The sequence below is a fragment of the Bactrocera neohumeralis genome, chromosome 2 (genome assembly GCF_024586455.1).
Source record: "Bactrocera neohumeralis isolate Rockhampton chromosome 2, APGP_CSIRO_Bneo_wtdbg2-racon-allhic-juicebox.fasta_v2, whole genome shotgun sequence".
Lineage (NCBI taxonomy): Eukaryota > Metazoa > Arthropoda > Insecta > Diptera > Tephritidae > Bactrocera > Bactrocera neohumeralis.
Window position 1 is genome coordinate 197828 of NC_065919.1, and position 11252 is coordinate 209079.

Sequence of the window (11252 nt, forward strand, 5' to 3'; positions counted from 1 at the left end):
AATACTTCCCTTAGCCCCATACACCTAATATAAAGATTTTCGAACTTCCGGGTGACTTTGTATCGCATATATCAGCCAATATTTGAGTTATTATATTTCAACAAAAAGGAGGTGTTTTACTGATACTAATGGATATTTGTGCTTAAAATGAAAAAAATTAGGTAAAAACTTGCTATAGCCCTAATTTAACTAATATCAGGATTTTCGAACATCCGGCTGACTTTGCTATATACATATAGTACGATTGGTTTTTTAGTATGTGGTATTGAGAAAAATAGATAAAATCGGGTCTACCCCCAACTCCCATGTATTAGATATGTACCATATAGTGACTTTCGTTTTTCTAACAAACTTTATGTCGAATGTGACGGTCTGTGTATGAGTTATATTTTGTATATGTATGTACGTGTGCGACAAAACAAAAGCACGGAATCTATGTACCTTGTCGGTATTTAAATTAATAAAATCATAAAGTTCGTTATAAATGATTTTATTTTTATTTTTATAACTAGTTCATTCATTCTTCCTTTTTGAATTAGTAAAAATTAAACAAGTTAACTTATTAAAAAAATATATAAAATTCCATATACGAAAAACTCCAAAAATCTGGTGCGACAAAACTAAAGCACGAAGTGGTTTTATGATTGAAAATATTATGTCTTTCAATATTTGGTTGCGTATCCCTTATTTTTCAATACAGCTGCACATCGGCGAGGCATGGACTCAATTAATTTATTTGGTGTGTCCCAGGAAATGCTTTTCCATGCTATCTTTACTTGTATGAATAACACGTCCTTCCAATTTTCCATTGATTCTGTATGGGATTGAAATCTGGTGTTTGTGCGAGGCACTTCGAAACCTCAATACTGTTATCAACAAACCACTGTTTTACACAAATAGCAGTGTATTTCTGGTCGTTGTCATGTTGATAACTCCATTTTAAAGCCATTTCCAAATATTCTAAAAAACATTTTTATGCTTATATTTGTCCATTATACTGTTTATATGATGAATTGGCTCTATTCCATTCCCTGAAAAACAACACCACACTAGTACATTGTCTCCACCAAGTTTCACCGCGCTTGTTTTATAAAGTTGATTTAGACGTTGTCCCTTCGATTCGCCAGAGAAAAGTAGAGTTTGCCGTTTGGTAGTAGTCCAATTTATGTGCATCATCACAAATTCCAGTCGCGCCAGTCTGTTCTTTAAAGAAATATACGGCTTTTTTGCACTCCTGTAGCATGAAAATCCCCCATGGACAGCTCGACCATATATGGATATCTGTAATATATTTAACCGTAATTGTCTTACAATATATGTTGCCGATATAAAAGGATAATTTTTTATTGCCCGAATGACTGCCTTATCCTCTCGTTCAGTTGTTTTCCGCGGCCTTCTACCTCTATGCGCTGTAACCAAAGAACCTGATTTGCGTAATCGGCTAAATGTTCGGGAAACAATAGGATGATTTATTCCAAACTTTTTTGCAATAGTCATAACCGATAATATTCTTTGAATATGTGGTATTTTACCCTCACTCTACGTTTGATTTGTTGCTTATTACTGTTGCTAACTATCCAATTTACTTTTTTAATTACATCTAACACGGTGTACTTCTTAAATTCTTACATTTAAAAGTCAAGAGCGATGTCACTTATACATTCCCACTTACAAGTTCATACATACAATTGTATAAACTTAAAAATTTCGGGACTCAGGCGAAATCGAAAAAGTTTCAACCAACTGTTGCTATTAAAACTTGTGGAAATTGGGAATTACACTTTTAAATGTGAAAATCATCAAGGTGAAGTTTCTAATATCTAAAAAGAAAAGCTCCATTTTCGGACGCACCAAAATAAAGTAGAAACAAGAATTATAATACCCTTCACAAATACAAAAGATTTCATACAAGAACTTGATTACGGTCTGTCAGTTCCATACCAATTTTGGTAAATATATCTTCTGAAATGAAAAAGTTGTCCATAAAGCAGATCTTTTGGCAGCTATATGCTATAGTGATCCGATTTAAACAATTTCTTCGCAAATTGCAAAACTGCTTGAATTCGGACTTCCCTTTGTGAGGCTGATATCCGCCAAAGTGATCCGATATCGACGATTCTAAAACAAGCGAATTGGGGAGGAAAGGATGTGTGCAAAATTGCAGATCTTTACCTCAAAAATCGAGGAACTAATTCGCATATAAACAGGCGGACATTACTAAATCGACTCAGATAGTCATACAGCTCATTTATACATACATATATACCTATATGGTCTCCGATGTTTCCTTCTAGGTGTTACAAATATCGTGGTAAACTTAATATACCCTGTTCAGGGTATAGAAAATAAAAACTGATAAAGCAAATCAAGTGAAAAAGTAAATAAGTGGTAGCAGGGACAAAAAAATTCTTGAGATACATAGCAGTACACGAACAATACGAACTAAAATACCATAAAATAAATAACAACAACTTCCCTGAACAAGCAACCAATTGGAATAATATAACAAAAATATCCTTTTCATTTTCGGTGCTGGTTACGATAGTTGAGGCAATGGAGTGCTCATCGTTTTCTTATTATTATTTATTTTTTTTTTTTGTTTTTACTCCAATGCAAAGCTAACAGTGATATCCTGCACTTGGTGGCATTCGTTGATTTGCCTGTCGCTAAAGAAATTGCATTTGAAGTAGAAGAAGCACAACATTCACGGTAATTGTTGAGCCTCGGCGACAGCGATAGTCGCGGTAAGTCAGAAGTGATATCTTAAAAAATATGAAATAGAAAACAATAAGTAAAACAACAACAGAAGAAGAGAGCAAACGAAAACAGATTGTAGAACAATGAAGGCAAAAGGAGCGGGGCCCACAGTTACTGTGGCATAAGCAACTATAACAAGTAGGGAAACTTAAGTGCCCGTAAAATTTCCCCAAGGCCTAATGATAAAAGTTTGCACTATTCTAACCGCCAACAAGCTCTTGGACATTGCTATACCGCTGGGCATCCAGTCTACTCCTTGTAAATGCAATTTCCCTGATTAGTATTGTTAGCTTAACCCTTCATTCTTTTTTCACCCCGCTATATAACACGGAACATAATAATGTTACTGTAGTTATTTCAGCTGTTGTATTATCGTAATAAATGCATTCCAAGCAAAACGAAGAGTAATCAAAGTAAAATTAAAAATGAGCTTATTTGACTAACTCTTCGCTATTCAAATTAAACCATGATTCCTCGGACATGTGTGGGTAGTTTGTAGTAGCGGTTTTACAGTTTAACTTAATATAATGGTTTGTCAAAAAAGTCTTGCGGTATTTTCGCTAGTTGGCGCTGAAAGTGCGTAGTTCTAGTTTTATTCGTCGCATCGGGTCATGCTATACCTTTTTGGAAAGCTCATTTCACGCGCTAACACGTGTTTGATTGATTGTCGTTTCTTTTAAGTCGTTCGTGTTATAGCGTCGCAAACATGGAGCAAAATAAAGAGAAAATACGGCATTTTTTACAGTAGTACTACGATAAAGGCAAAAATGTATCTCAAGCCGCCAATAAAATTTGTGCAGTTTATTTTTTTTTTATAGTTTTTCCACCGCACAACGATGGTTTCAACGTTTTCGTTCTGGTGTAGAGGTGGTCGAAGATGCGCCATGCTCCGGAAGGCCTGTCGTCGAAAATTGTGATCAAATCGCTGAATTGGTCAAAAGAGACCGGCATAGTAGCAGCCGTAGCATCGGTCAAGAGCTGGGCATGAGTCATCAAAAATTCATTTCAATTTCAATAAAAAAAAAAAAAAATCAATAAAAATACCGCAAGGCTTTTTTGACAACCCATTATGTATGTGTTCACCTTTTTCATTTTTGTATGAATGAAAGGAAGCCTTTGGTTTGATTTATTTGGGCAGTTTGCATTCGCTTGCTTTTAGTAATGGCATTAATGTTATTGTGATGGTACTTGTTGTTGGCTTTCTTCAACTTCTAAAGTTATTTGCTTCTTTGAACGTTCTGGTGGTATTGGATTCTTTGCATCGTATGTGTTTGTTTTACCCGCAGTTCACTTTTATTCTTAGCTGTTCGAACTCGGAGCATCTTTTTCCTTAACAATTTCATTTAAAGTTTTAAGTTCCTAGAATCAATTTTTTATACACATCTAAGGATGTAATATTTGCGGCAAAACACTACATTTATATTAATTCATTTCAACCTGTAAGGTGAATGCAAATGTTTTTGAAAAGTTCAAAACTTTTTTTTGACCGCACTTTACCAATTTATGAGCATGTTCGTTTGAAATTATCATACATTGAAAGTTTAACACCAGTAAACAAATAATTACACTTTTCAGATAAGACACCACCCTTGTAAGCCCTGTAGTAACATTAGGTGCTGTCAGTACAGTGACAACTAACTTCAAAAACTTTGTACCCGGTTTTCCAATAGGGATGACATGATTTTTAAGTGTCGTTTCGGCCATTTCTACTATGGCATGATCTTTAATTTCTTTTCGCTTACGCATTATTCAATTTTATTATTACCGTTCTCTAATTGCAACTTTTCGTGCTCTTTTGCCATTTTATGGACGACTCACTTTCATCTGAACAATACTGTCGATTCTGGTGCGATAAAAATCCATAAATAATTCATGAAAATTCATTATATTCACCCAAATTGACAGTTTGGTGTGGTTTTTGGTCTGGTGAAATTACCGGTCCGTACTTTATTCCAAATAAAGCTAGTGACACCGTCACTGTCAATGGAGAGTGGTATAGATCGATGATGGCTAACTTTTTATGGCCACAATTGGAAGAAGTCGGTTCCAACAAAGCGGGGCTACGTGCTGAACAGCACGAGCAACAACCGAATAATTGCGAAAAAACTTTGGGGATTTAATTATTTCAAGAAATTGTGACATTAAATGGCCTCCAAGAAGTTGTGATTCAACACCATAAGACTGCTTCTTGTGCGGTTATTTGAAGTCATTGATTTCCTGCAATAAACCGGTCTCTATTTAAGTTTTTGAGCGTGCTATTCATGACGTCCGACTCGATTTAGAGGAAAATGTACTAGAAAATTGGGTTCATTGAATTCGTTCCTGCAAAAGAAGTGGTGGAGGCCATTTGGATGACATTATATTCAGTACTTAATTGTATCGATTGTACTTCACATTAAATAAAAAACATTTGAATTTCCTGAACCATTAGTGTGAGTGTGTGTTTAACTTTTTTGAAGGTATCGTATTAGTCTTATTGGAAAACCCTGTATATGATAGTATGAATTGACTTATGCAATGAACCAATGTCTGATATATTTTGAAAGTTGCCAAAATTTTTGATTTCAATTGGAGCAGCAAAATATAATATTTGTTTACACCAATTTAAAATTTTCAACTCAATCAAATAAAAAAATAAAAGTTCGGGTTGGTCGACAGCCTTTATTTTATAGTCGAAAGCCGGAGTGCGGGACTTTAATCCGCTAAACCTAACCTACTCCCACCTCATGTCTCTCCCACGGGACCACTGGACAAAGTATTCCTTCATAAATGTCGACAGCCTTCTACACAATATTTGTAGTACCGAACATTTTAAAGATTTGCTCAAGGAAATCGCAATGCACTAGTTTTGACAATATTATGTATATGTATATTATTCATTGTTGCTATCCAGAACAGGGTGAATATTTACAGTAAACTATTGTCATTGTCATTACTATTGCGGTTTGGGGTACACGGAAATATGCGACATGTTTAACACAAAGTGCAGCACAAAACTACGAAATGGATAGCAGTATATCTTGCGCAAAATGCCATGGAATGCAGCAAACAACATAAGCAACACAAAGTCTGTCGAGCGGTATAAACTTATTTACATACATACATACTTTAATCAAGTGGCAACAGTAAAGAGCAATGGTGATGAAAATTGTTGGGAAAGGTGTGGGGGAAATAAATGAAATCGTATTTGTTAGAAAGTGAAAATGGTCGAAAGATAGTGGACGCTGAATAGATTGATGACAGTAACGAAATAAAAGTACTTGCGACAATGAAATAGAACTAAGAAAGAGGGACTAACTATGGCGGATATAGTTATGAAAATTTATGAAGGTATAAACAGATTCGTGAATACAAATAGCACCTCAATTGTATAAAAACGGAGAGTTGTACAGAGGAAGGCAGAGGACATTGTACGAATAAATAACACGTTACGTAATACGTGAAAAAAATCAAGCCAAATTTTCAAATTGCTATGAGCCTACAATATAGATATGTACAAAAATTTCGATATTTAGGTCCTTATGAGGTGATGTAATAATAATCACTTTCTCTTCACCTAATAACTACTTACCAGAGATCCCCTCCTGTACATGTTGCAATATGGCGCGTACGATGCTTATCACAAACAAATGCTGGTTTGAATTGAGAAAAACAATGGCGCGATGCCAGCACAAATTGACTTCCAAAGCTTGGAACGAAGCATAATTATGAGAAATTCTCATTACTATGAATTAATTACACGTTCACTTGTGCACGAAATTCCCATAAAAATTGCTTTTAATTGCGACTCCAAATCCTACGACTGTCATTGGGTTTATTCGTATAATTTAAATGTGTCACACATAGTATATAAGTACGTGTACATATGTATGCGTGTTTATGTATGTATAATATCTAATGTAAGCTAAAAAAGAGATTAAATTTAATAATAACTAAAGAAAGGGAAAGGACTATAAATAAGGACCCTTATATCTTCTTAGCATTTATGCTGTGTCCTGCGGAGATTCAGAGCAAGTGCATGGAGTGCGACTTGACTTCTTTATTGACTTATAGCATTGAAAACGATGAAATAATTAAAATGGCGTATTTGAATCGCTGGTATTATTTTTTAATAATGTAGTTTGTGTTGTATTTCTGAGTTATTACTGATTGATGATTTGACAAAAGTATGAATAGATGTTAATGCAAAACTCATTCAAAACAAAAGTCTGAACATTGGATAAAAATTTATTCATACCTTAATTACAGGAATCATTAAATAGTAGAAAAATACAAACTATTGAGGAACAACTACATATGTTCTGTGACTTTTGTCGCGTCATACGCGCATCTTTAAATCGCCCTTGCGTCCTTCCATCCTAGAATATGCTTAGGCTTTAATAAGTTCCTCAACTATTTCCTGCGAAAAGAAGAGTGAATAAACTTTTCCAGCTGAGTCGCAACTTTTTCTTATTCATTTGTTAGCCATTCAGAAACTTTCGCGTTTTCCCATTCGCTTTTTATAAGTTTTTAATGTCTACTCAAGCAATTTTACATGCAAATTTTATGGTGTATTGGTTTTTCCTTTTTCTTAAGTGAGTTTGGCGTCTATCGTGTTTAAGAATGATTCTCTGCAAATTTTTAGGACACAACATCTGCGTCACCTTAAAATAGGTAAATGAAGGTCTTAAATGAGTTCGAAGCAAGTTTAAAGAAAAAAGTAAATACAAAAAAATTGATAAATCGGTCGTCATATACCTAATATAATGATTTTCCCTATCACCACCCTATGCAATGAAGCCGTATATATATATCGGTTGATATATAATATGTCTTTAATAAACAAAGTGAACTTTTGACTTTGATTCGGTGCCGATAAAGGAATGAAATCGGTCAAGACTTTTCTATTTTAGTGGCACGAAATAAACTTGTTAAAGTAAGAATGTTTTTGGTGCCAAAAATTAATTAAATGGGTCCTTATGCTCTTCTAACTCCCATGCCCCCTACATAACGATTATAATATTTTGCTAACACCTGCAAATTGCGAGAGTATACTCGTACAATGTCCCGCTATAATCGAACCTAACGCTTCCTTACCTATTGATGTAAACTACTTCCGAATAAATGGGATACATACATACGACAACTTTATAAGTTTGGACCCAGCAGAAAAATATCCAATATGGTTTTAGAAATAAGTGCTTTCATGTTTCATATAAAAAAAGGATTGTAGTTGACAGAACTGTTAGCAGTTTAATCATAGTTTGCACAATTTTTTCAATAGCTAAAAACAAGTCAGCGCTTCCAAAGACCGGTTTCTAACGGATTTCTAAGGAAATGAGAACGAATAGACAATCCCTTTACATTGAATATTAGTTAATAAAGGGCTAATGGGTAGCAGGAACTCTATGCAATGCTTCAGATTAATATAAAATGAGGAGACTACAAAACATTGGTATCACGCTGTAACATGACAAGTTGGCTGCGGTAATTTTTCTTCCTTATTCCAGAATTGCAAATAGCGAACGACTACAACTTGTTGCAGTCTTTACACGAAAAATTAAACCACAAAAACCATACCATTCAACGTTAGCGTCAAAGGCTATGTGGTACAGACGTTGTGGTACATACTGGATTTTGTGTGGGAATGTGAGAGGAGGCACGTTAGCAACTATCGATGGGGCAGATGAAATACGAACCTTCCGGTTTAGTATTTGCAAATCTAGAAAAAACTTTGTAAAAAATATGTAGAGATTTTTGGATAATTTTTGAAGTTTGAAGCTAGATCCTTCAAATTTCTTACTCCCTGGTTAAGGCAAAAATGAAATTACTGATAAAAACTCCAAACGTACAAAGGAGAATTATTCCATTACTTCCTCTCAAAGGAGTGAAAGAGTAATGCCAACTCCCAGAACACTTACTCGCGAGTTTTACTAGGATATCGGCACTAATACATACGCATGTTTACAGATTTTTAATTTTTGCCTTGTACGTTGCCCCACACATGAAGTGTCACGTCATAAGCTTTTCCTGGTACTGAAAACTCCAATGTGATGTTCCATCCAAAAATTTAATATAAAGCGAAAATCGAAAACGCAGACGAATGAGTAAAAGCTGCAGTTGACAGTTTTATCAAGTGGCGTATCTCGGTAATAACAAGGTGTATGTGTGCCTACTGCTACTGTGCCGACTGCTGTGAACGACTAATACCCTAAGCTAAAGGTGTTGTGCTTTTTGCAATATACAAGTAATACATATGTAATTACATTTTGCAAGAACTTTTCAATTCCAAGTTTCGAATTATAATACTTAATATCTTATTTCAAATCATCGCCAATGAAAAGATGTTGTTTTAAGTGTCTCCACCCCATCATTAAGATGTTTTCGGCCGCTTTGAATCTGTGACATCACTGACTTTTCCTTATCACTCCATGTAACCACCCATTGCTTCAATAAGTAAAGTCAAAGCAGGCCATTTTGTAAAGTTTATAATATCCGGATTAGCAATGTTTTATGTTTCGAATAATTTTAATTGCACTCTAATGTGAAAACTTCTGATAATGCGATGGTAATAAAAGAAACTTATCGAGCTGAAAAAAGGGAATTGAATTTGAAGAGATTGTTTTAAAACTTATGTGAAATAAGACTTGCAAATAAAACTGTCGATAACACACCGTCTAGATATGAACAATTTCTTAAAAGATTTTCACTGCTTCTATTTTTTAGCAAACATATCTAATCTATCCTGAGTCAGTGTTTATACATAAACGAAAAAGATACGAGTACACACATAGCCATTACATTATATTTATTTTATGTTTGGATTGTATTTGTTTCCTCTTTGTTTCTTTCATGCCTTTGGTAGCTAATTCAAATCAAATACCCAAAGAAATAGAAATAAGATGCCACAGCTTCCAATTGGTTTCTTATTTTTATTGCCCATCTTTGCTACTCCTTTCGACTGGTATATTGATATACTTTTTGTTGACGCTTCATACCTATGCTAAATTTTACTTTCTTTTCATTATTGTAGAATCCATTGGCATATAATGTGACGTTTTCATCGCTAGCTAATCCCGCCATAAAGTTCACTTAAATTATCATGAATATTTGGGGGTATATGAAATAGACATATAAATATGGGATGGGATAAACTTGGGGAGGAACTCTTTATTAAGCCGATTTCTTTCTCGGATTATTTAGTATCTTTTCAGCAGCCAAAGCAAGTCGTACAAATAGTGTAATAGACGCCGACATTATTTTGCAGCAATATAAAAAGAATTATATCTTGAGTTAAGTCAGATCTAGATTTTTAAGAATGACCAATGATCTAAGTTCAGGTGCTACACTCCTACATACTTAATTGCAAACATTCACAATTACAATTTAGTAACAACTCTAAAATTACTTGACTGATACAGTAACAAAGCAAATATCAAGTGAAATCATCACATCCACGGCAATAAGGGCAAGTACTGTATTTGCTGCAGACATTGCTGGACAACGCCAACACATCACAGTGTAAACAGCAGGTGTTACGTACACACCATGTCGGTAGGGTTTTGGACAAAGGTATGTCATTTGCTTGCTGTACATGATTGTATGTCCTCTTATAAAGCTTACGTTAGTTGAGGAACCGATTTGGAGTTTACCCGAGAGAGCAGCTGAAATCCTCTTGTTATGTTGCTGTGAAACCGTTTTGCTGCAGGCTGTGGAGTAACAAATATAAAGGAAAGCTCGCTATAAGCTTACTTAAATTAGGATAGTATATGCATGTAAGGATCTGTGCGTCTTTGTTTGCATAACCAAGACTATTAACCGCAAGTGTTAATACGTATACATATATCCGGATACCCAACCTCTTGTTTCGCAGGCTTTTATTTTTGTATGGTAATTGAAATTACAGCCTAGGTATTCAAAAAGAAACACGTACATTCCACGCAACTGTGAATTATTAATTTAAATAATGCGTTTTTAGTCAGTTTTTTGATGTAATACGACAGTTGCCATTGAATTAAACTTAACTCTGATTTCATAATCTATTCTATAATGAAAAGAGAAGCAATGGATTTATTTTACGGATTTAAATTTTTCTCCATTTCCGACTTTACTCTTCAGCCTTGAAGTAGAGTAAATAACAAAGCCAAATAAATAAATTGATGCTTATCAATTTTTGTAATTTTAAACAGGTATGGTTCTACCGCCCACCCCCTTCCAGGCAAAAGTCAAAACTCCCTAACGTGGATACAGAAACAAACAAAAAATCATGTTGTCAGTGGCTTTTTCGAATCTTATTTAAATATTTCAATTTGATTTCTTCTCACGTAATATTGATAAATTATTCCAATTCTATACTCCATCTAAGCACATCTGTGCCAAACTGAAATTTGTTGAGTGATAATGAAAACGGTGTAGCTACTTAAGAAATAGGTGCTAGGCGTGCTGGCACTGGGTGGAGGGTACTACAATTTATTTTTTCAATGTATATTGCTGATGTGTAAAATATTGCCAAACTG